We start from the raw sequence: 25,848 nt of genomic DNA, 5'->3' as shown, positions 1-25,848 counted from the left end.
GAAGAAAAGGAGACTAGCTATCACAAATGCAATGCTTGGGAAGCAATTAATTAATCTCAATAAAGAAAACCACCCTAACAAGTCACCCCTATTTATATGGAGCAAGTCAACAAATGATATCTCATGATTTCTGGGCTAAGAGACTTTTGCATGGGCAGAAAAAGGAACTAGTCTTTTCACTCTGGCTCTGGGTCACAGGCTCTGTCCCCTGCCCCCAAGAGAATACAGTTTTGCTTACTATGGGTTACATTTGATATCATAGTATCAATGGCCATAGCTATTTTCCTCTTCAGTTTTACATAATTTTTATTATCTTAAATTTTTTTTTTTTACTTTCTGCCTTAGTATGAATTCTAAGAAAGAAGAGCGCAAGGACTAGGCAATTGGGGCTAAATGACTTGATCGGGGTCACATAACTAGGAAATGTCTGAGGTGAGATTTGAACCCAGGTCCTCCCAATTCCAGGTTTGGAGTTCTATCCACTGGGATTCCTAGCTGTCCCTCCTCCTTTTAGATGGAGACAGATAAATATCGTAGCATAATGGATAGAGCTGGCCTCAGAGGCAGGAAGATTTTGATTCAAGTCCTGCCTCTGACATATACTGACTGTGTAAATCTGGACCTCTCAGCATACCCAGGAATCTCTCTAAGATTATAAATTGCAAATAAGGTGCTGATATGCCTTGAGAGAGGAAGTTTCTATAAGTCATCTCTATACTAGTGAAATCATAGTCCTTCCACTGCCTCTATTCCCTTCACAAACCTCCCCCCAAATGGTGCATAACATGGGATTATTCATCTCAACAAACATTTATTAAGGCTATGCTATGTGCTAGGCATCATGCTAGGCAATGGTTATGAAAGAATATCTTGCCCCTGCTCTCCAGGAGTTTACAATCTACCAGGAGTTTTAGGATAAAATGCACACGGAGAGATAAGTGCAAGAGCCCTAGGAGGGACAACACCACCCCATCCACCACCCACCAGATCACTGGCCCTTCTCCCAGCCCAGCTCTCAGTCACTGTGTAGTGAGGAAATTCCTATGGACAAAGGACAAGCCATTCCCGCAGACTTTAACCAATGGTCATGCACAAGGAAGGAAAATCACTGACCCAACATAAACTTGAGTTAAGTCAGCACCTTAACTCCCATCTCCCTTCTGACTTTGACAGACAATTTAGGACCCTGAAGCCAAGACCTTTGGATGGGCAATATTTCCAGCCCAAGGTCAAATGGTTCAACATCCAAAACTGATATTTTGTCCTTTGCAGTGACATCAAAGACGGGACATTACCATCTGCTTTGGTACCATACCCTAAGGACCATGGACTCTTTCCATCTGACTTTCAGCTGAAACCTTCCTTCCCTATGTGCTATCCCCCCCCCCCCTCACTACAATATGAGCTCTTTGAGAAGAATTGTCTTACTTTTCTGTTTTCCAATGCTTAGCACAGTGTTTTGCACAAAGTAAACACATAAATTCTTCATTTCTTCTTCATTCATTCATAATTTGTCATACTCTGGCCTTTAAAAAAATAGAAATACAATAGTAAGATAATGGTAGAGATTCTCTTTTTTTAATTCTTTAAAATTCTATTTTTTAATCTTTTTGTTCCTTTCAACCATTTTTTTGGAAAGAGTACTTTGACATTATCATCTGTTCTCTATTTGACAACCAAATAGTTTCTAAATTTAACTGATAGTAATAATTATTTGTTTAAGAATGGAAGCATTGACCAAGTTGGTTTGTTTTGATTGACACTTAGGGCCAGAGAGATAAAATGAATTTCTCCTTTGGTCCTGCCTATTAAAGAATTACAAGATAAATCTGCTCCCTGTTTCAGATGGCAGTCCTTCAAATAGTTCTAACCATCTCTTGGAATGTCTTTCTAACTTTTTATAATAGATTATATAGGCTCCTTCAATTATTCTGATTTCAATCCAATAAGCATTTATCAAATTCTAATGAGGTACAAACCACTTTGCCAGGCACTGGGGGTGCAAAGATTAAAAACTTTCCCAACAGCACAGTATTCCTGTGAGTGATAGTAGAGAATGCTAAGACAATAACATAGATAAGTATAATTCAAGGTAAAGGGTAATGGGCGAAAGGAGGAGAGAGGCAAAAAAAAAAACAACTGTAAAACTGTACTCAAAATATTTGAGAAAGGAGAGAACTTTTAATGGAAAGGAATCTTTTCTAAAGGTTGAAGTCTTAGGGCTTTAATATCAATTAAATTCTTCTCATACCCTATTTGGAAGAGAGGGGACCTTAACTGAGAATACTTTCACTTGTTTTTTTAAGAAACAATTTGATAACTGTATTTCAATATAATGGGTTTCCTTTGTAATTCTGTTTTATTCATTTAAAAATATCATTCTAAGGAGTCACAGGCTTAGCCAGATTACCAAGGGGACCCAGGACACAAAAGATATAAAGACTTCCTGGTCTTCATAGATCCTTTTAATTATGCTGGTTATCATGGGTTGTTTTCTGATTTGTAAATTCAACAAACAAAGTACCCTTCACTTCACTCAGGGCTGGAGTAGAGATTTACTGATCTCCCTGGCATTCTTTAAGTCCCAACTAAAATTCCATTTTGTACTGGAAATCTCCAACCTCTTAATTCTAGTGTCTTTCCTATATTAATTACTTCCATTTATCTTGTATATAGCTTGCTTTATATCTATTTGTTTGCACATTGCCTTCCTTATTTAATTGTAAGCTTCTTAAGGGAAGGGATTGTCTTTTAACTCCTTTTATATGCCTAGCACCTAACACAGTGCCTAGCATATAGTAGGAAATTTAAGTTCCTCATAGTGGTAGGGAATAACTAATTGCTAAAGAGTATAAATCAATTTAATTAGTTATTTCCTTCTCTTACAGAAAGTAGGAAGAGGCTACAGGGTGAGGCAGGAGAGTATCAGAATAGTTATTGTGGGACTTTTCACATTTACAATCTTATTTGAGAATTTACCTCAAACCAGTTTAGAAACACAAATGGTTTTTTGAGTCAGGGATGATAACCACAGCATTAAGAAAACCCAGGGCATGTAAACACTAATTTGGGACAGGAAATGAGGGATTTCAAATATGTTTGTGAGAAATGTTTACATTGGAACAAGTTTGCTCTATTTGACTTAGGATTTGAAGTAGTATTTTCGGTCTAATTTACAGAAATGTTTTGTTTCTCTTAATCCCTTCCCAAATATGTTGTTTGGCAGAATCATAGTTTCTCAGGTGCAGGAAACAAAGGCAGAGTCTTGAAATACAAGGTCAGAGCCCACTCGGGGAGTGATTTACCTTCACATAGAAAATTCCAACATCTACTGCTAAGAACTGAAACCAACATGCTGGCACATTCTCCTTGTAACTGTGATATTGAAATCACTTTAAAAGACTCATATATATTAATTTAAGGTCGCCAAGGAATTCAGCTATGTAATTCCTAAATGAAAACACTCAAGTCAGGGGCCAACTTTTTTGATGGTGTTTAATTACAAACAGGAGGAAGAAAGAATTGGGGGAGAGAGAGAGACAGAGACAGAGACAGAGAGAGAGAGAGAGAGAGAGACAGAGACAGAGAGAGAGACAGAGACAGAGAGAGACAGAGAGAGAGAGACAGAGAGAGAGTCAGAGAGACACAGAGAGAGAGAGAGACAGAGAGAGAGAGACAGAGAGAGAGAAGAGAAGGAAAGAGGTTTAAATACCCACTCTGCTCAGGGTGAGCCAAAGCGGGCTTTAAGGCCCTAGATTGCCATGGCAAGGAAAGAGATCAGTCCCTATCACTCACGTGACCAATCTGGAGGAAAAATAGTCCTCGGGTTCCTCCAACTCGAAACACCAGCCTCCAACTGCCTCTCTGCCTCCCTTATAATACTCAACACAATTTAATACAACTACCTAAATCTGATATTCCAGTAACTAGTTCATGTTGTGATTATTTAGCTAACCTTATTAAAAACGGAGTTATAAGAACATCAAATTAGGAACTATAATTTTCCGGAAAGTTGAAAAATTTTGGTTTTTATATACCACTTGCTCTTTCTATATTTACTTGAACCTTGTACCTGTTGGCTCTATATCTGGTATGAAAAGTCCCATCTACAGGATGAATGAAGAATCTTCCTTGTGATTGAAAGCACTTCTCTACACCATTGAAAAGAGGGTCCTGGAACTGTGTGTGTCCAGAATAGGATAATGGGCAATGGAGTTGTCATATAATAACTGACGTCCTGTGCCCAGTGCCCACAGATATGTTCCCTATAATCTCTTTCTGCCCAGTTGTTCAGTCTCCTTATCTTTGTCATTTGCAAGAACAAAAGTCAAAATCTGGAATAGCATTAAAAGAAATTTATTAAGTTGTCTGGTAGAGAAGGAAAGCCCAAAGAAAGCTCCATCTTCAATCTTTGAAAGGTTTACATTATATGGAGCTTTAGAAAAGTGTACTAGCATGAAAAGCATTTAGAAGTTAAGCAATTTTGTAGAAAGGATAATTCCCAGGTAAGATCTTTCGAGATGTACTAGGATTCAAATTTGGGGAATCCAAAACACAATCACCAGGCAGGTCCAAGACAAGACCTTGGTGGGATCTTAAGTATTCCCTATAGCCATTCAGTTTTCCTTGGAGGTCTTCAACCTCTTTTGGTTTTTTTGGATTTTTATTTTGGGTTAGAAAAAAATCAAGCTAAGTTCAAACAATATTAATTAAAAAAAAAGGTTTTCCAAACAGTATTTCCCTATAATAATCTCTTTGGGACTTTTTAAAGACAAATATTTTCATAAGCAGAGAGTATAATTATAGAAGCAAAATGTTGGGTTAAAGCTTTGAAGGGAACTCATTAAAATAACTCAACTCAATTACATCTACCTCACTCCCTATTTCTTCTAGTGACTAAATTGGTGATAAAATTTCCCCAATGTCTGTGAATAAATCTCAAAAACTGCAAGTCTCAGGAGACTTCAATTTATCCTGTCTATGAGCATTACAAAAATCATAATCCCATTCTACCTTCAATGTCATATAAAGTTGAACAAACTTAGTTAAGCAGAGTCATAGTTTCATATATTCCTTGAAAAACAAACTTTGTTAGACTTGATAAGTAAACTAAGTCAGGTTATGGATTATACTACATTTAAAGGGTTCAAAATGGACTGATGGAAAGGAGAGCCTATTACCAAAGTACCAAGAAAAATAAGCATCAAGGAAATCTTCCCTTATACAATTGGCTTTCCTTTGGCTTCTACCTGAAGAATGCCAAACAATTAACATTGTTATTCCATAAGTCAAGTTTTGTTTAGATGAGGTTAATAGAAACAGAAGACAGGCTCTCAGCTAACCAAAAAGTTGCAGGAGAAATGGCTGTGATCCCTAAATAGTAAAAGGAATTTGGGCATGACTTTCTTAAAAGCAAACATAAATACCATGAAACATAAAAGCCAAAGTAATATGATAATGTTCATCAACATTTTTTAAATTAAATTAAATTTTTAAATTTTTTTCCAGTGGTTACATGATTCTTATCTCCCTCCCCTTTTTCTCCCCCCTCCCAGAGTTGAAAAGCAATTCCACTGGGTTATACAGTATATTATCACTCAAAACCTATTTCCATATTACTCATTTTTGTAATAGAGTCATCTTTTAAAACCAAAACCCTATATCATTTAAATTTATACCATATACCCATTTAAATAAATAACAAATTATATGTTTTCTATAGTATTTCTACCCCCACAGTTCTTCCTCTGAATGTGGATGGTGTTCTTTCTCATATGTCCCTCAGAAGTGTCCTGGATCACTACATTGCTATTAATAGCAACATTGATTACATTTGATCTTCTCACAATGTTTCAGTTACTGTGGAGAATGTTCTCCTGCTTTTGCTAATTTCACTCCACATCAATTCACGTAGATCTTTCCAGTTCTTAAATCAATCGATTCATCATTCCTTATAGTATAATATTATTCTATTACCATCATATATCACAATTTGTTCAGCCATTCCCCAATCAAGAGACATTCCCTCATTTTTCAATTTTTTGCCACCAAAAAAAAAAATGAAGCTATAAATGTTTTTGTACAAACAGGTCCTTTCTCATTTTTTTAAAATCTCTTTGGGATACAAACCTTGTAGTGGTATTGCTAGATCAAAGAGTATTCATTCTTTTAGAACCCTTTGGGCATATTTCCAAATTGCCTTCCGGAATGTTTGTATTGATTCACAACTCCATCAGCAATGCATTTGTGTTCCAATTTTACTACATCCCCTCCAACATTTATTTTTTTCCTTTACTGTCATATTGGCCAATCTACTAGGTATGAGGTAGTATCTCAGGGTCGTTGTTTTTTTTTTAATTTGTATTTATCTAATCAGTAGGGATTTAGAATACTTTATCCTATGATTATTGACAGTTTTGATTTCTTCAACTAAACACTGTCTATTCATAATCATTTGAACATTTGTCAATTGGGGAATGATTTGATTTTTACAAATTTGACTCCATTCTTTGTATATTTGAGAAATTAGAACTTTGCCAGAGAAATTTGTGATAACATTTTTTTCCAAGTTTGTTGCTCCTCATCTAATTTTGGTTGCACTGGTTTTGTTTGTACAAACCCTTTTTAATTTAATATAATCAAAATTATTCAATTTACATCTTGTAATTTTCTCTGTCTCTTGCTTGGTCTTAAATTCCTCCCCTCTTCATAGATCTGACAGATATACTATTTTACATTCATCTAATTTACTTATAATATCACTCTTTATGTTTAAGTCATATACCCATTTTGAACTTATCTTGGTATAGGGTGTGAGCTATTGATTTAAACCTAATTTTTGCTATACTGTTTTCCAATTTTCCCAGCAGTTTTTGTGAAATAGTGAATTCTTATCCCCAAAGCTGGGATCTCTGGGCTTATCAAATGTTCATCAATATTAAATGACATCGTCTTCTTGTTCCTGGTAATGCACCCCCAATATCTATTTAATCAGCACATGTCTTTTTGAGTCCCAGCCACCACATGTAGTCATCTGATCCCCTAAAACTTTTTCTCTTTTATATTTGGCAATAGGCCTTATTCTCAGAGTAACTCCAGAGGGTTGCTCCACCCAGCAAATATGCTTTTTGGTTCCAAGTCCCTTACTGAGATTCCCTAAATAACACTGCTAAAATCTTTCAGTTATAATACTCAACACAATTTAATACAACTACCTAAATCTGATATTCCAGTAACTAGTTCATGTTGTGATTATTTAGCTAACCTTATTAAAAACGGAGTTATAAGAACATCAAATTAGGAACTATAATTTTCCGGAAAGTTGAAACATTTTGGTTTTTATATACCACTTGTTCTTTCTATATTTACTTGAACCTTGTACCTGTTGGCTCTATATCTGGTATGAAAAGTCCCATCTACAGGATGAATGAAGAATCTTAATGGATTAATGAGGGTGTTAATTTTCCATGGTTGGACTGAATATATTAATTGGTGGTATCCAGGGATTTAATTTCTAAATCCCAAAATGAATTACTCAAGTAAATGGAATTATGGTAGTTTATCTTACAATAGAGGAAGATATTAAGGAAGAAAGGAAATTAAAGGAAAGGAAAAGAAAGGAAAGGAAAGGAAAGGAAAGAGAGACAGACAGACAGAGACAGAGAGACACAGAGAGACAAAGAGAGACAGAGAGAGAGAGAGACAGACAGAAAGAGAGAGAGAGAGAGAGAGAGAGAGAGAGAGAGAGAGAGAGAGAGAGAGGGAGAGAGAGAGACAGACAGACAGACAGACAGACAGACAGACAGAGAACCTAGCCAGGGAAAAGGAGTCTCATACGATGGGCCTTCCTCAGAGGTTCATACCTCCAGAAAGGGCAAGGAACTAAGTCACCCTTTACAGTCACCACGGGGACCATCTAAAAGGAAAGCAGTCTGAGGTCTCCTGTAGGAGCTCCTCCAGGGGTCCAGTTCCACAGCAAGTGTCTTCATTCCAAGTCTAAGTGTCTGTCTTCCAGTCTCTCCTCAAGTGTCTGTCTTCCCTCCACCTCCGAATGACTGATCCTTTTTTCCAGTCCAACTGAGTGAGTGCATCATCTCTGTGTCTGTTTCCACTATTTAAAGACCTTTTCCTCTTGTGTCACTTCCCCTAAAATTTTGTGTCTACCAATTACAGCAGATGCTCCTCACCAGGAATGCCCACTTTCACACGTGGGTCACAGACCTCCCACTCAATGTATGAAATGGGTGTCCACACCTTTTGTGGTTAGTTCACTCCTTTTATGTGGTTAAAATGGGCAGATCTACTTTAAATACTGGGTTAACATTTTTGGGGATTAAAATCTAAAAATGGACTGGGGATTACAATTTAATCTGTACAATGGTCTGATGTATAATGAGTCCTTCTGTCTTTTAATATTTATTATCATATGGACTGCAAAATAAGAAAATACATGATTTAAACACTTCTTTATAATTATTACAATTTTATATGTAAAATTATTAATCCAATTTTGAGCACTTATTACTAAAACATGGTCAAATACTGTATATCCCCATTAGAAACAATTGGAAACAAAACACACCTACACATATATATCCTAGTTCTTAGAGAAATGAATCTAATCTTCTTGTTTTTTAAATTGAAGTTTACTATTTCATTAAAATTTAAAACTTTTACATATTTATCCTTTCCGCCCCCTTTTGAAGATATTTGTTATCTTCATACCATCCTGAACAAATGATATACTTTAAGGACCTAACTTTATACATGATCTATAAGTATTAACAAGGAAATGACAAGGCTAAAAATTCATTTACCCAATTGTTTAGGATTGGAAGCTGACCACAAATTCAGATTAAAAACAGTAAAATCTTTCATACTTGCATTCTATTATAGTAATTCAGAGAAGTTTTAGTATTACAGTGATAAAACATCAATATTTCACCTGATATGATTATAGTAATTTTCTATGAAAGGAATAAAGTAGGGTTATGATTATAATAATATCAACATTGTCCCTTCAAGGCAACAGACTGACCTGACAAACATTGACAAAAATATAAATTGCCTAGATTAACAAAAGAGGGAATAGAATACTTAAATAATCCCATATCATAATAATAAATGTTGGAGGGGATATGGCAAAATTGGAATACTAATGCATTGTTGGTAGAGTTATGGATTAATTCAGCCATTCCAGAAGGCAATTTGGAATTATGCCCAAAGGGCTTTAAAAGACTGCATACCCTTTGATCCAGCAAAACCACTGTTGGGTTTGTACCCCAAAGAGATAACAGGGGAAAATATCCTTACAAAATTATTCGTAGTCATGGTCTTTGTGGTGGCAAGAAATTGGAAAATGAGGGAGTATTGTAAATGCCCAAACTGTAAGGATAATTTTTTGTGTTTTGATTAAATTCTAAATAAGTGGTCACCATGGGAAATTCCCAAATATGAAAAATACCCAAGTCATCTGGGGTTATGGAGATTTTAATTAATAAAGAAAGAAGGAATTAAGGGAAGGAGAGAGAGAGAGAGAAAGAGAGAGAGAGAGAGAGAAGAGAGAGAGAGAGAGAGAGAGAGAGAGAGAGAGAGAGAGAGAGAGAGAGAGGGAGAGAGAGAGGGAGAGAGAGAGAGAGAGAGAGAGAGGGAGAGAGAGAGGGAGAGAGAGAGAGAGAGAGAGAGAGAGAGAGAGAGAGAGAGAGAGAGAGAGAGAGAGAGAGAGAGAGAATTAATTTAAACAGCTCTGGCTCAGGCTGAGACAAGAAGCAGTTAAAGGCCTAAGCCAAAGTGGCCTTCCTGAGCCTAAGGGAGAGCGAGTCAGAGTTGAGTTGGGCTTTGAATGAAGGTTTTACTAGGTAAAGAGGAGGAGAGGAGGAAGGAGTAAAGTCTTGACATAGTTTTAACATAACTGCTAGGAGAGAAAACTTCCTTAACTACAGTTAATGAGTCTGCTCCAATGTCAGATCTGTTGGGGTGCTAGGACTCTGGAAATTGTTAGCTATGATCTTGACATACAAACAAACCTGCAACCCACAGAACAACTATACAATTGGCTCTGCAGTAGGTATTATTAAACATTTGTGTGTCATGGAAGTCTTTAGAAATTTAGTGAAGCCTATGGACTCTTCCTAAAATACATAGTATTTCAGAGGAAATAAATTATATTGGAATGTAGTTGTTAAATCACACATATATATATTATTTATACATAAACATATATAGAATACATATCATATATATGTGTGTATATGTATGTATATATATATAGAAGTTCATGGACTACAAGTTAAGCTAAAAAACCCTGATAAATAGAGGGAGATAGAGAAAAACAGATTTAATAGACATCATTAGAATATGGGCTATTAACAAATCAAAGAAATAATCAATAATTTAACTAAAGAGAATGACAACAAGGAGACAACACACCAAAATCTTTGGAATACAGCCAAAGCAGTACTTAGGGGACAATTTATATCTCTAAATGCTTACATCAATAAAAAAAGAGAAAGGGCAGATGAATAAATTGGGTATGAAACTAAAAAAAAAAACTAGAAAAAGAACATATTTTAAGAACCCAGTTAAACACCAATTAGAAATTCTGAGAATCAAAGGAGAGATTAATAAAATTAGAAGAAAATATTAAACTAATAAATAAGACAAGGGGTCAGTCTTGTGAAAACATCAACAAAATAGATAAACCATTGACTAATTTGATCAAAAAAGAACTCTATTTTAATCCACTTAAAGCAGTTACTCAGAACTTAAATTGAACACTCAGGCTCTCACACTCCAACTCAAGAGTCCCATTCAAAACTTTCAGCCAACCTTTCATGCATCTGACCTATATTTCCTCACTCTTACTTCTCTTTCTAACATTCGCAGGTATCTGGTCCATAATGTAAGGAACATGAATTCAGCAGTGGTCCCATTGAGGGGTACGCTGGGGCATTCACAGAGACATGGTTGCTTGTTTTATTCCTGATTAGAGAGGTTTGTTTGCCAAGAGTTTGGCTTACCTAAACAAACCTGCCCAGCTGATTCCTGACTGAACTCAATGGGTTCTTGTGTGTACCTCACATAGGTGGTCAAGCTGGCTGGAGGTTTAGACAGCCATAACTTGGGCAATGGCTGACTAGCCATATGTTAACTGGGAAATAACAAAGATCTATTAAATAGTCAGAAAAACCAAGTCTTTAATCAAGATAGGGATAAGTCCAATTTGGCCCTTTACTCAGAGTTCAGCACCACAACTGTTTCAGGGTATAAACCCTGGACTCTGGGGATATTATCCCTAGGGAGTACCATGATTGTGAAGAACAAAAGAATTTGGGGAACCTATATACCACTCTAGATGATATGAGGGGCTTAGGATAAGAGGGACAGTTGATTGATTTTACAATGGTAAGAAAGGAAAATGAGGAGTTCCATACAGGAATAACAGTGGGGGGATGATGCCCTACAATGGACACAAAAGGGAAAGACTCAGCCCAGGGTTGGGCCACCTTAGTAATGGACTTTAACCTAGGGGGAGAAACCATTGGGACAAAAGAGATACTTAAATTTGGATAGGATTAGCTACTCCCACCCAAACTACCAGGATGTCCATTGTCTGGTGAAGTGGGACCTTCCCTCAGAGGAAAACTCTCCTGTGACAAGGTCAAAACCTGGGGTTTCTACCTCCCAACTAAATGAACTGGGGCCTTCTAGACTTCCACATTGACAATAATGACTATTAATGAAAAAAATTTAAGCAAAATATTAGTAAGAAGATTAGAGCTATCTAATCACGAAGATCATATACAATGAGTAGGTAGCTTTTATAGTAGAAATGCAGGAATGGTTCAATATTTGGAAAACTGTCAACATAATTGATAACAAAATGATAAAATGAAACAAAACATATTACTATCTCAGTAGATGTAAAAGAAGCTTTTGACAAAATAGAACATTCATTCCTATTAAAAACACTAAAAAACATTGGAACAGAACATTCCACAGTGATAAAATGGATCTAAAATGATCAGCAAACATTTTTTTTAAACTCTTCCTTTTCATTCTTGGATCAATACTCTGTATTGGTTCTAAGGCATAAGATCAGTAAGGGGGAGGCAATGGAGGTTCTTGCCGAAGGTCACACAGCTAGAAGTGTCTAAGGCCAGATCTGAACCTAGGACCTCCCATCTCTAGGCCTGGCTCTCAATCTACTGACCTACCCAGTTGCCCTCAGCAAACATTATTTGTAATGGAGATGAGCTAGAAGTATTTCCAATAAGATCGAGAGTGAAATGAGGATGACCATTATCACCACTAGTATTCAATATTGTAAAAGAAATGCTAGCTATAGAAATAAAAGAAGAAATCTAAGGAATTTAAAATAGGCAGAGGAAATAAAGCTACCACTCTTTATAGATTCTATGATAGTATATATGGAGAATCTCAGAGAATCAACCAAAAGATTAATCAAAACAATTAACAATTTGAGGAAAGTTGCAGGATATAAAATAAACACACAAAAATCATCAGCATTTTTGTATACTACCAATAAAGCCCAGCAGCAAGAGAAAGAGAAATCCCACTTAAAATAACTGTATACAATGTTAAATACCTGGCAATCTGCCTGCCAACATAAACATGGGAATTATGTGAATACAGTTACAAAACACTTTTCACCCAAATAAAATCAAGTCTAAACATTGGCAAACATTCATTATTCATGGCTAGGCCAAGCCAATATAATACAAATGACAATTCTTCCTAAAATTAATTTACTTCTTCAGTGCCATATCAACCAAACTACCTCAAAATTCTCTCACAGAGCTAGAAAAGAAAATAACAAAGTTCATTTGTAAGAACAAAAGACCTAGAATACTAAGGGAATTAATTCCCTTAATGAAAAAAAAATGAAGGGAGGTGGCTTAGTTATACCAGATCTCAAACTATATTATAAAGCAGCAATCATTCAAACAATCCCGTATGAATCGGTATGAATGTTTTAATGTTTGTTTAATTCTGATAACTTATTTCAATATAATTGGTTTCCTTCATCAGCCTGTGTTCAATTTTTTGCCTTAAAAAACACTGCTTTAAAACATAGGCTTCACTGGTCTCTCAGAAAGCTCCATGACTCATCCATTTCCCCCTGCCAAAAAAAAATAAATATTAAGGACTTAGTTTTATTTCACAGACAAGGAAACAGAAGTCATAAGCCCTAGATAAAGCAAGAAATAAGTATCTGACTCTAAGGTTTTTTTAAAGTTTATTTATTTATTTTAAAATGTTTTGCCATGTTTACACGATTCATTTTCTTTCCCTTCCCTTTTCCCTTCCAGAGCCAACAAGCAATTCCAGTGGGTTGTACAAATGTTATCACTTGATACCTATTTCCATATTATTCATTTTTGCCAAAGAGTATTTTTAAGGCCTAAACCCCAAATCACATACTCATATATATATATATATATATATATATATATATGTGTGTGTGTGTGTGTGTGTGTGTGTGTGTGTGTGTGTGTGTGTGTGTGTGATAAGTGATGTCATAAGTTTTGCTTTTGCATTTCTACTTTGATAGTTCTTTCTCTCAATGTGGATAGCATTCTTTTACAGAAGTCCTTTAGGAATGTCTTGGCTTGTTGCATTGCTACCAGTAGCAAAGTACATTACATTGGATTTTTCCTCAATGTTTTACTTTCTGTTTACAATGTTCTCATGGTTCTGCTCATTTCACTTTTTCATCACTTCATTAAGGTTCTCCCAGTTCATACAGAAAGCCTCTAGATCATCAATCCTTATAGCACAATAGTATTCCATCACCATCAGATACCACAATTTGTTCAGCCCTTCCCCAATCGATGGATTCTGTGAATCTTAAAAACTACTCAGACTATACCTTAGAAGATTTGGTTAAGCTATTCCCTTATTGTAACAATGGAGACACTTGGTCTAACAAGAATCAAGAATATATTGGGAACTTTTAAAATTACTTCACCCTACTCAGACAGTGCCTTAGGGGAAGATAAAGTTGTAAACTCCTGATTGAACAATGAAAGTCCCTAACTCATACCTTATAGTAAAGCTAGAACCTTAAGCTAGGTCTATTTTTAGATTTAATACAAAAAGGTGTTAAGTACCTGTTAAGGTTAAATTAATCACAAAAAAGGTCAAGTAACTGTAGCAGTTCACCACTATCTATGGACAAGGGAAATAGTTGAAATGTAAAGAGTGGCTTAGAAGAGAGCATGCTCAGTCTTGCGCATGGCTACTAAAGCCTGTTGACCCCTTGATCTCAGCTTCCCTTGGCCAAGCTCCATCTTTAATTCCTTTCCTTCTCTATCTCTCTCACCTGGGACCTGGCCTTCGGCCAGGCACCTTTCTTTTCCAATGCTAATACCTAGCTCTTTCTAATCCATTCCATTGCCTGCACCCTATTCTCTCAGCCATAAGGTTTGGGCTTGGCAAATAGTCTGAGGAACCTAGGCTGATCTCTCAGCTAGCTATATCATTTCTCATGACCTGTGTGGTATTAATTTTGGATCCCTGGATGGTTCATGCCTTTGTGTTGTCCAAAGAGATCGGAGTTCTGCTGTGGCTCCATTGTAATCAATACGGCCTGGTTTCTGACTCAATTCTGCCATCTCATACCTGGCTTTGTCACGCCCCCTGCGGAATCCAATCTACTATCTTTTCTTTCTTTCTCTCTCTCCTTGAGGCATTTGCAGAGACTGCCTCAGTAACTTACAAAAGGCAAGCTTAACAAAGAGGTGTGAAGTACTCAAAAGATATACTCTAACCAGAGAAAGTGAGAACCAAAGAAGATGAGAATGGGCAGTTCTGGAAAAAAGCGTCTATTGTGATTGGTAGATGTGAAAATTTAGGGGAGGTGACATAAGAGAAATTTTTCTTTAAAAGGAAGGGTAAAAAGTCAGTTCAGAAAAATTGGAGTTCAGGAGATTCAGAGGAGGACTGGAGCTTGCTTGGAGACCACCTTGTGGTGAGTAATAAGACTGACTCGCTCTCCCTTAGGCTCAGAAAAGCCACTTTGGCTTAGGCCTTTAACTATTTCTTGGCTCAGCCTGAGCCAGAGCCATTTAAATTAATTCTTTCTCTCTCTCTTTCTCTCTCTCTCCCCTTCCCTTAATTCCTTCTTTCTTTATTAATTAAAATCGCCATAATCCCAGATGACTTGGGTATTTTTCATATTTGGGAATTTCCCATGGTGACCACTTATTTAGAATTTCAGTCAAAACACTAAAAATTATCCTTACAGTTTTGGCATTTACAATACTCCCTCATTTTCCAATTTCTTGCCACCACAAAGACCATGACTATGAATATTTTTGTACAGATATTTTCCCCTGTTATCTCTTTGGGGTACAAACCCAACAGTGGTTTTGCTAGATTAAAGGGTATGCAGTCTTTTAAAGCCCTTTGGGCATAATTCCAAATTGCCTTCCAGAATGGCTGAATTAATCCATAACTCCACCAGCAATGCATTAGTGTTCCAATTCTGCCATATCCCCTCCAACATTTATTATTTTCCTTTACTGTCATATTGGCCAATTTGCTAGGTGTGAGGTGGTAGCTCAGAGTTGTTTTGATTTCCATTTCTCTAATTATGAGAGATTTAGAACACTTTTTCTTGTGCTTATTGATAGCTTTGATTTATTTATCTGAAAACTGCTTATTCATGTCCCTTGAAGACCATTTGTCAATTGGAGAAAGGCTTGATTTTTTTATACAATTGACTTAGCTCCTTATAAAGAGATGAGACTTTTGTCAGAGGCTTTTGTTATAAAAATATTATCCTAATTTGTTGTTTCCTTTCTAGTTTTGGTTGCATTGGTTTTATTTGTACAGAAACTTTTAAAATTTAATATAATCAAAATTGTTAATTTTACATTTTGTAGTGTTTTCTATCTCCTGCTTAGTTTTAAATTCCTTCCTTTCTCATAGATCTGACAAATGTACTATTCTATATTCAACTAATTTGTTTATGGTTTCCCTCTTTATATTTAAGTAATTTACCTACTCTGAGTTAATCTTGGCATAGGATGTAAGATGTTGATCTAAGTCTAATTTCTCCCATACTGTTTTCCAATTTTGTCAGCAGTTTTTGTCAAATAGTGGGTTCTTGTCCTAAAAGCTGAGATCTTTGGGTTTATCAAACACTATCTTGCTACTCTTATTTACTCCATCTATTCCACTGAGCCATTCTTCTATTTCTAAGCCAGTACCATATAGTTTTGATGATCACTGCTTTATAGTATAGTTTGAGATCTGGTAAAGGTAGGCCTCCATCCTTCACATTTTTTTTATTATTTCCCTTGATATTCTTGATCTTTGTTCTTCCAGATGAACTTTGTAATAATTTTTTTAATTCTATAAAAAAAGTGTTTTGGTAGATTGATAGGTATGGCACTGAATAAGTAAATTAATTTAGATAGGATTGTCTTTTTTATTATATTAGCATATCCTACCCATGAGCAATTATATTTTTCCAATTGTTTAAATCTAGTTTTATTTGTGTGAAGAGTGTTTTGTAGTTATGTTCATATAATTCTTGAATTTGTCTTGGCAAGTAGATTCCCAGGTATTTTATATTGTCTAGAGTGATTTTAAATGGAGTTTCTCTTTCTAACTCTTGCTGTCAGGTTTTGTTGGAAACATATAGGAATGCTGATGATTTATGTGGGTTTATTTTATACCCTGGAACTTTGCTAAAGTTATTGATTGTTTCTATTAGTTTTTTAGTTGATTTTCTTGGATTCTATAGGTATACGATCATGTCATCTGAAAAGAGTAATAGTTTATGATGCAGAGTAAAATGAGCAGAACCAGAAGAACATTGTACACAGAAAGTAAAACATTGTGGAAAAATCCACTGCAATGGACTTTGCTACTAGTATTAATGCAATAACCCAAAACATTCCAAAAGGACTTCTGTAAAAGAATGCTGTTCATATTGGGAGAAAGAACTATGGGAGTAGAAATGCAAAAGCAAAACATATAACATCATTTATCATATGTATATATGGGTATGTGATTCAGGGTTTAGGCCTTAAAAAAACCCCACTCTATAGCAAAAATAAAAAATATGGAACTAGGTATCAAGTGACAACATTTTTATAACTCAGTAGAATTGCTTGTTGGCTCTGGGAAGAGGGAAGGAAGAGGGGAGGGAAAAAATTAATTATGTAAACATGGAAAATCTTTAAAAATAAATAAACAAAAGGGGAAAAAGGAGAGAAAAAAACAAAAAAAGTGATAGTTTAGTTTACTCATTGCCTACTTTGTTCCCTTCAATTTCTTTTTCTTTAACTGCTACTGCTAACATTTCTTTCTAGTACAATATCAAATAGTAGTGGCAATAATGGGCACCCTTGCTTCATTCCTGATCTTATTGGGAAGACATTTAACTTATCCCCATTGCAGATGATACTTGTTGATGGTTTTAATTAAATACTGTTTGTTATTTTGAGGAAAGGCCCTTCTATTAATATGCTTTGTAGTGTTTTCAATAGAAATGAGTGTTGTATTTTGCCAAAGGCCTTTTCTACATCTATTGAGATAATCATGTGATTTCTATTATTTTGGTTGGTTTTCCTAATATCAAACCATACTTATATCCCTGGTAAAGATCCCACCTGGTCATAGTGAATAATCCTTGTGATAACTTCTTGTAGACTTTTAGCTAGTATTTTATTTAATATTTTTGCAACTTTGTTCATTAAGGATATTGTGATATGGAAATCACTTTAAAAGACTGATATATATTAATTTAAGGTCGCCAAGGAATTCAGCTATGTAATTCCTAAATGAAAACTCAAGTTAGCAGTCAACCTTTTATGGAGTTTTTAATTACAAACAGGAGGAAGAAAGGTATTAGAGAGAGAGAGAAGAGAGAGAGAGAGAGAGAGAGAGAGAGAGAGAGAGAGAGAGAGAGAGAGAGAGAGAGAGAGAGAGAGAGAGAGAGAGAGAAAGGGGAGAGAAGGGAATAGGGCTTAAATACCCACTCTGCTTAAGCTGAGCCAAAGGCCCAATGCCCTGGATAGCCGAGGCAAAGAAAAGAGATCAGTCCCTATCACTCACATGGCCAAAATGGAGAAACAGTCTCAGGGCTCCTTCACACACCAAGCACCAGGCTCCAACAACCTCCTTTCCTCCACACAGGAAGTCCCCATACTCCTCAGCTGTCCTCTACCTCACTTCCTGTGTCTCACCTGTGCCAATGGTGGCTCTAGCTTCACCCAGGACCGCCCAGAGGTCTGTCCCCTTTGCACATGTCTGTTGAAGGCCATATTCTCAAATAATTAAATCTTGAGCTTTGCTGCAGCCCTTCCTAAATCCTGTTACCTGAGTAAGGTGGAGATTGTAGTTTCCAAGACCTGATTCTGTCATTCCAAGTATCTCTATTGTTATTGATCAGGAAATAGCCAAATCCCATCCTCTAAAGAATGGTTTGAACAGGGTTGAGTAGTTTTGAAATTCACAATATTGGTCTACAGTTTTCCTTGTCTATTTTTAATCCTTTTGGCTTGGGAATCAGTGCCATATTTGTATCATAAAAAGAATTTTGTAAGACTCCTCCTTTGCCTATTTTGCCAAATAGTTTGTATTGTATTGGGATTAGTTGTTCTTTGAAAATTTGATAGAATTCACTTGTGAATCCATTTGGCCCTGGTGATTTTTTCTTAGGGAACTCTTTGATGGCTTATTCAATTTCTTTTTCTGATATGGGATTATTTAAGTATTCTATTCCCTCTTTTGTTAATCTAGGCAATTTCTGTTTTTGTAAATGTTTGTCCATTTCATCTAGATTTCCTTATTTAATGCCACATAATTGGACAAAAAGTTCTTAATAATTACCTTAATTTCCCCTTCCTTAGAGGTGAGGTCACCATTTTCATTAATGATACTGTTAATTTGATTCTCTTCTTTCTTTTTCTTAATTAGATTAATCAATACTTTATCTATTTTATTTGTTTTTTTTAAGATAACAACTGCTAGTCTTATTTATTAGTTTAATAGTTCTTTTCCTTTCAATTTTATTAGCTTCTTTTATTTTTAGGATTTCCAATTTGGTCTTTATCTGAGGGTCTTTAATTTGTTCTTTTTCTAGTTGTTTTAGTTGCACACCCAATTTGTTAATCTCCTCTTCCTCTTTTTTGTTAATATGGGCACTCAGGGATATAAAATTCCCCTGAGTATTGCTTTTGTAGTATCTCAAAAATTTTGATATGTTGTTTCTTCATTGTCATTCTCTTCAATGAAATCATTAATTCTTTCTATGATTTGTTCTTTAACCAACGAGTTTTGGAGAATTATATTATTTAATTTCCAATTGATTTTTTTATTTGCCTCTCCATGTACTCTTTCTAATTATAATTTTTTTTGCATCATGATCTGAAAAAGTTGCATTTATTATTTCTCCTTTTTTCTATTTGTTTGCAATGTTTTTATGCCCTAGTACATGGTCAGTCTTTGTGAATGTACCATGTGTTGTTGAAAAGAAGGTATATTTCTTTTTATTCCTATTTCTTTTTCTCCATATATCTATTAACTTTTTTTTAAATTTCATTCACATCTCTTACTTCTTTTTAATTTATTTTTTAGTTTGATTTATCTATATCTGATAGAGGAAGGTTGAGGTCTCCCACTAGTATAGTTACACAATTTCCTTTTTAAGCTCCAATACTTTCTCCTTTAAGAATCTGCATGTTATACCATTTGGTACATACGTGTTGAGTACTAATATTTCTTCATTTTCTGTACTGCCTTTTATCAGGATGTAATTACCTTCCTTATCTCTTTTGATCAGATCTATTTTTACTTTTGCTTTGTCAGATATCATGATGGTAACTCCTGCCTTGTTTTTCTCAGATGATATCCAATCAATTCTCCTTCAGCCACTAACCTTTACCCTTGGGTCTACTTGCCTCATGTGTGTTTCTTATAGACAACATATGGCAGGATTTTAGTTTTTAATCCACTGTTATTTGCTTCCATTTTATGGGTGAGTACATCTCATTCACATTCAGAGTTATGATTACCACATATGTATTCCCCATGATTTTTATTTCCTCTTTTAGTCCTGCCCTTTCTTCTTTCACTATTTCCTTCTACACCAGTGTTTTGCTTTTAATTAGTTCCCTTTTTCCCCACCCTTATCTTACTTTCCTTTCCACACCCTCCCTTCTAATTCCTCTCTTGTTTCTCTTTAAGCTTTATTAATTACCTCCTCCAACCTTTCCCTCCCTTTTAATACTCTCCCTTCCCATTCCAACACATTGTTATTCCCTCACAACTTCTTTTAGGGTAAGATAGAATTCTATACCTCATTTGGCTGTTCTTCCCTCTAAGAACTGATTCTATCAAGAGTAAGTTTTAAGTATTATCTATGACCACTTTCTTCCTCCCCTTCTTATGATAGTATTCTTCCCCCCACTCCATGCACCTCTTTATGTGGTATAATTTATCCTATTTTTCTTCTTCCTTCAAGTTTCTCTTAGTACCATTCTCTTTTTTTGTTCCCCCCCCATTTTTTACATATCATCTTAAACAACTTAATACTTCAATCTCTGTCTATGAATAACACTTCTATCTACTATGATAATGAAAACAATTTTTATGAGTTACAGATATCATTTTTCCATATAGGAATACAATCAATTTGACCTAACTAAAGTCCTTAAAATTATTTTCCCCTCATTCTTGTTTACCTTTTTATGGTTCTCTTGAATTTTATATTTAGACATCACATTTTCCATTAATTCTGGTCTTTTCTTTAGGAATGCTTGGAAATCTTCTATTTTGTTAAATGCCCATACTTTCCCCTGAAAGTATATAGTCAGTTTTGATGGATAGGTAATTCTTAGTTGTAGACCCAATTATCTTGCCTTCCTGAATATCATATTCCAAGCTTTGTGGTCCTTTAGTGTGCAGGCTTCCAGATCTTGTGTAATCCTGACTGGGACTCCTTGATATCTGAATTGTTTCTTTCTGGCTATTTGGAATATTTTCTCCTTGGCGTGGAAGCTCTTGAATTTGTCCTAACATTCCTGGGAGTTGTCTTTTGGGGATTTAACATAGGGGGTGATCTATGGATTCTTTCAATGTCTATTTTGCCCTCTTGTTCAAGAATATCAGGACAGTTTTCTTGGATAATTTCTTGTAATATGATGTCAAGGCTTTTATTTTGTTCCAGGCTTTCCAGTAGACCAATAATTCTCAAATTGTCTCTCCTGGATCTGTTTTACAGGCCAGTTGTCTTTTCAATGAGATATTCATGTTTCCTTCTATTTTTTTAATTCTTTTGATTTTGCTTTATGAATTCTTGCTATCTTATGAGATCATTAGTTTCTGTTTGCCCAATTTTAGTCTTTAAAGACTGATGTTCAGCTATGATCTTTTGATTTTCCTTTTCAGTTTGGTCTATCTTGCTTTTCATGAATTCTAGCAGGCCAATTCTTGTCTCCAAATTGCTTATTACTTCATTTGATATCTGTGCCTCTTTTTCCATATGGGCAATTTTGTCTTTTAAGCTGTCATCTTATTTTTGTATTACTTTCATTTTCCCCTCACTTTTCTTCCCTTTTTTTTTCTTTTTTACTTGGTTCTTGAACTCTAGTTTGAGTTCCTCAAGACCTTGTGACCAATTTCCATTTTTTTGGAAAGTTTGGATGTGTTTGATTGCTATTCACTCTCTGTTGTTGCTTCTGCTTATTTCTTTTGCCACTAATGGATTGGGGTTCCTCCATGTTGATTGCTTTCTTAGTTTCTGTCTTGCAGGGCTTTGCCTTGATGGCATCTTCCCTTCCCAGTCAGAAACTTGAATGACAGCAGGTAAATCTGAGATATTCTTTGTGTAGTGCACTTTAAGGCATTTTGCCCTGAGGCTATCTTTCCAGCCCCTACTGCCTCAGCTGCAGCCAGCCTCACTTCTGCCCAAGCTCTGCACTTTACTGGCCAAGCTCCAAGCTCCTCAACTTCGAGTCTCAAGTCTCACTGCCAAGTCTTGCATCACCCTCAGGGATAAATCTGTGGTGCCCTTGGAGCCAGCCCCCAAGAATTTAGAGATTGCCCCAGTCCTCACTCTGACTCTGGCATTGGCAGGTGGTGTGGGGAAGGGTTGATCAGGTTGCACTTTGATCAGTGTAGTTTTGCCACCTTATACCATGGAAATCCCCAAACACTGCCTACCTTTTAAGGCTGTGTCCAGTGGACAGCCCCTTTGTTTGCCCAATTTTTATTTCTGTCCTTTTGAGACACTTTGTAATGATCGGTTGGAAGGTGATTCAGGAGGCTCCTATTACTAAGTTGCCATCTTAGCTCTACCTCTACAAGTTTGACTCTAAACTCTTAATTCTTTTCCTTTAATACAATTTATTTTACTGTGACCTTAAAAAATAATCTTTTTAAATCCATAAAAAAAATTAAAGTATGATGGCTTAGTTAAACAGAGATCAACTAAATACAATAGATTAGGAAGCTTCAGTGAAGTGTCAAAAGCCTTTAAAGTGCTTTGCTGTCCACTGCCACCCTACTATCCCCACTCCAACTCATTCATCTTTATAGACATATTGTTTATATTTATATTCTCTTTTTCCAAATCAAACTGATCTATTATCTGTTTACCATGAACAACATTCTATCTCCCACATTCTGCCTTTGCATAGTCTGTCCCTCATTGTCATAACATGTCTATAATTGTTTTCCTAGACAGCATTTAGCTAATAATCTATATTTTCTAAATCTGTCTCGTTATTTCTTTCCTTTTTTTTTTTTGGTTTGTTTTGGTTCCAAACCCTTAATTTTTTTTTGAAATTTTATTTAGTCAATTTAGAACATTATTGCTTGGTTACAAGAATCATATTCTTTCCCTCCTCCCCTTCCTCCACCCTTTCCTGTAGCCAATGTACAATTAAGCTAGGTCAAACCCTTGATTTTTAGAGACTCTATATTGAATATTGGTTCCAATCCAGAAGAGCAGTAAGAATTAGGCGGTTGGGATTAAGTGACTTGACCAGGTTTACACAGCCTGGAAGTGTCTGAGGCCAGATGTGAACCTCCTGTCTCCAGGCTTTCTTTCCACTGCCCTCCATTAGAGAACTCTGACTTGGATATAGTCTATGAACATGCCAAGCAGCTTTGCTGATCATCCATATCCCTTCTTAAGCCTTATTTATATTATTCTTGAGAGAGTTACTAAGTAAAATAATTTATTGGTTGTATCTGTCAAGGAAATTCACAAAGAATCTCAGTATATCCATGGAAGATGTGTACTTTGCTCTTCTAAATCATTTTGTTGTTTGTTTGTTTTTCTTAGAGTTAACAAATAATAAACACAGTTGCATCTTGTATTCTTTACACATTTTGATCAATTATGTAAAGATGTCTGCCAGAGAGTATTATTTATTAAAACTTGCTTATTTCTTTCTTATAGTTTCATCAAAGATGTCCTCATCATATTTGTAAACTACAGTCATACCTCCCCCTATATTGTGGTTTACTTATCAGAGCTTCACTATATATATATAATTCTATTGTAGAGTTATACTTATTTTGGCATACTATTGACTGATGGAATGAAAGGCGACCAACCACAGTGCTGTGTTCTATATCCTGGGTTCTGATTGGCTCAGTGACTGTAGATTAATAAGAGTGTGGAAAACATTTATAGGAGAGTGGGGTTTATAAAGCCTTAAAATATATAAATAATAAAGTAATATAACTTACCACTACTTTGTGGATTTTCACCTATCATGGGGGTCTCTGGAATGTAACTTCTGCCATAGGTGAGGGGTCACTGTTTATCATATATATATATTTAAAAGATTTGCAGAGGGACAGCCAGGAACCTGGCCTAAAGAGATAAAAAGGGGGGGGGGGCAGGATATACTTATGAAAATATTTATAGCAGCCCCTTTTGTGGAGGCAAAGAATTAGACACTGAAGGGATATTCATCAATTGGGAAATGGCTGAACTAATTGTGGTATATGATTGTGATGGAATACTTTTGTGTTAAGATATGCTAAGCAGGATGATTTCAGAAAAAGCTGGAAAAACCTACATGAACTGATGCAGAGTGAAATAAACGGAACCAGGAAAATACTGTACATAATAACAGAAATATTGTACTATGATCAACTATGAAAGACTTAGCTACACCCAATACAATGATCCAGGGCAATTTATTTTATTTTTTAAAAAAATACATTTACCTTCTAGCAGAAGAATGGTAAGGGCTAGGCAATGAGGGTTGTGACTTGCCCAGGGTCACACAGCTGAGAAGTGTCTGAATCCAGATTTGAACCCAGGACCTCCTGTCTCTAGGCCTGGCTCTCAATACACAGAGCTATCCAGTTGCCCTTTCCAGGACAATTTAAAGGGACTGATGACAAAGAATGCCATATGTTGGAGTCAGAATGCAGACCAAAGAATATGATTTTTCACTTTAATTTATTTGTGTTTTTATTTGGGGGTTTTGTTTGTATGGGAATATTCTCTTACAAACAATGACCAATACATTATTTTTTATTTTAATATTTTCCATGCTTATATGATTCATTTTCTCTTCCTCCCTTCTTTCCTCCCCCTTCCTGAAGCTAACAAGCTATTCCACTGACTTATACATGTTTTATCACTCAAAACCTATTTCCATATTATTCATTTTTGTAATAGAGTAATCTTTTAAAACCAAAACCCCAAATCATATACCCCTATAAACAAGTGATGAATCATGTTTTTCTTCTGTGTTTCTGCTCCCACAGTTCTTCCTCTGAATGCAGATAGTGTTCTTTCTCATAAGTCTCTCAGAATTGTCCTGGTCATTGCATTGCTACTAGTAGCAAAGTCTATTGATTACATTTGGTCATTCCAAAGTGTTTCAGTTTCCATGTACAATGTTCTCTTCGTTCTGCTCATTTCACTCTGCATAAGTTCATGTGGATCTTTCCAGTTCATATAGAAATCAAGCGGTTCATCATTCCTTTTAACATAATAGTATCTCATCACCATCATATACCACAGTTTGTTCAACCATACCCTAATTGAGGAACACCCCCCCCATTTCCCAGTTTTTTGACACATCTATGAATATTTTTGTACAACCCTTTTTTATCTCTCTGGGGGTACAAAGCTAGTAGTGGTATTTGCTGAATCAAAGGGCATGCATTATTTTAAAGCCCTTTGGGCATAATTCCAAATTGCCTTCCAGAATGGTCGGATCAATTTTTAACACCAGAAGGGCATTAGTGTCCCAATTTTGCCACATCCCCTCCAACATCTATTATTTTCCTTTACTCTCATATTGGCCAATCTGCTAGTTGTGAGGTGGTACCTAAGGTTTTTTTATTTGCATTTCTCTAATCAGGAGGGATTTAGAACACTTTTTCATGTGATTATTGGTAGTTTTTATTTCTTCATCTGAAAACTGCCTATTCATGTCCCTTGACCATTTGTCAATTGGGGAATGGCTTGATTTCTTGTACGTTTCACTTAATTCCTTATACATTTGAGAAATTAGATCTTTGTCAGAGATTTTTGTTATAAAAAATTTCTCCCCAGTTTGTTGGTTCCCTTCTAATTGTGGTTGCGTTGGTTTTGTTTGTACAGAAACTTTTAAATTTAATATAATTGAAATCATTCATTTTATATCTTGTAATGTTCTCTGTCTCTTGCTTCATCTTCAATTCTTTCCCTTTCTATAGATCTAATAGGTATACTATTCCATGTTGTTCACTTAATTTACTTATAATTTCCCTCTTTATAGTTAAGTCATTTCCCCTTTTTGAATTCATCTTGGTATAGGGTGTGAGATATTGATATAAACCTAATTTTTCCCATAC

The 25,848-nt window shown here is 35.6% G+C and overlaps 1 protein-coding gene across 1 annotated transcript in view; it reads right to left on the bottom strand.

Moving 5' to 3' along the window:
* Positions 1–25,848, bottom strand: part of ALDH1A2 (aldehyde dehydrogenase 1 family member A2) — a 186,645-nt gene that overhangs the window by 159,102 nt on the left and 1,695 nt on the right. Inside the window, exon 2 of the mRNA XM_056809383.1 lies at positions 1,429–1,526. The gene's annotated coding sequence lies outside the window, so the exon portion shown is untranslated. The remainder of the gene's footprint in view (positions 1–1,428; positions 1,527–25,848) is intronic.

The sequence above is a fragment of the Monodelphis domestica genome, chromosome 1 (assembly GCF_027887165.1).
Source record: "Monodelphis domestica isolate mMonDom1 chromosome 1, mMonDom1.pri, whole genome shotgun sequence".
Classification (NCBI taxonomy): Eukaryota; Metazoa; Chordata; class Mammalia; order Didelphimorphia; family Didelphidae; genus Monodelphis; species Monodelphis domestica.
Note: the sequence above shows the minus strand (reverse complement) of the source record. Positions and strands in the feature narration are given on the sequence as shown.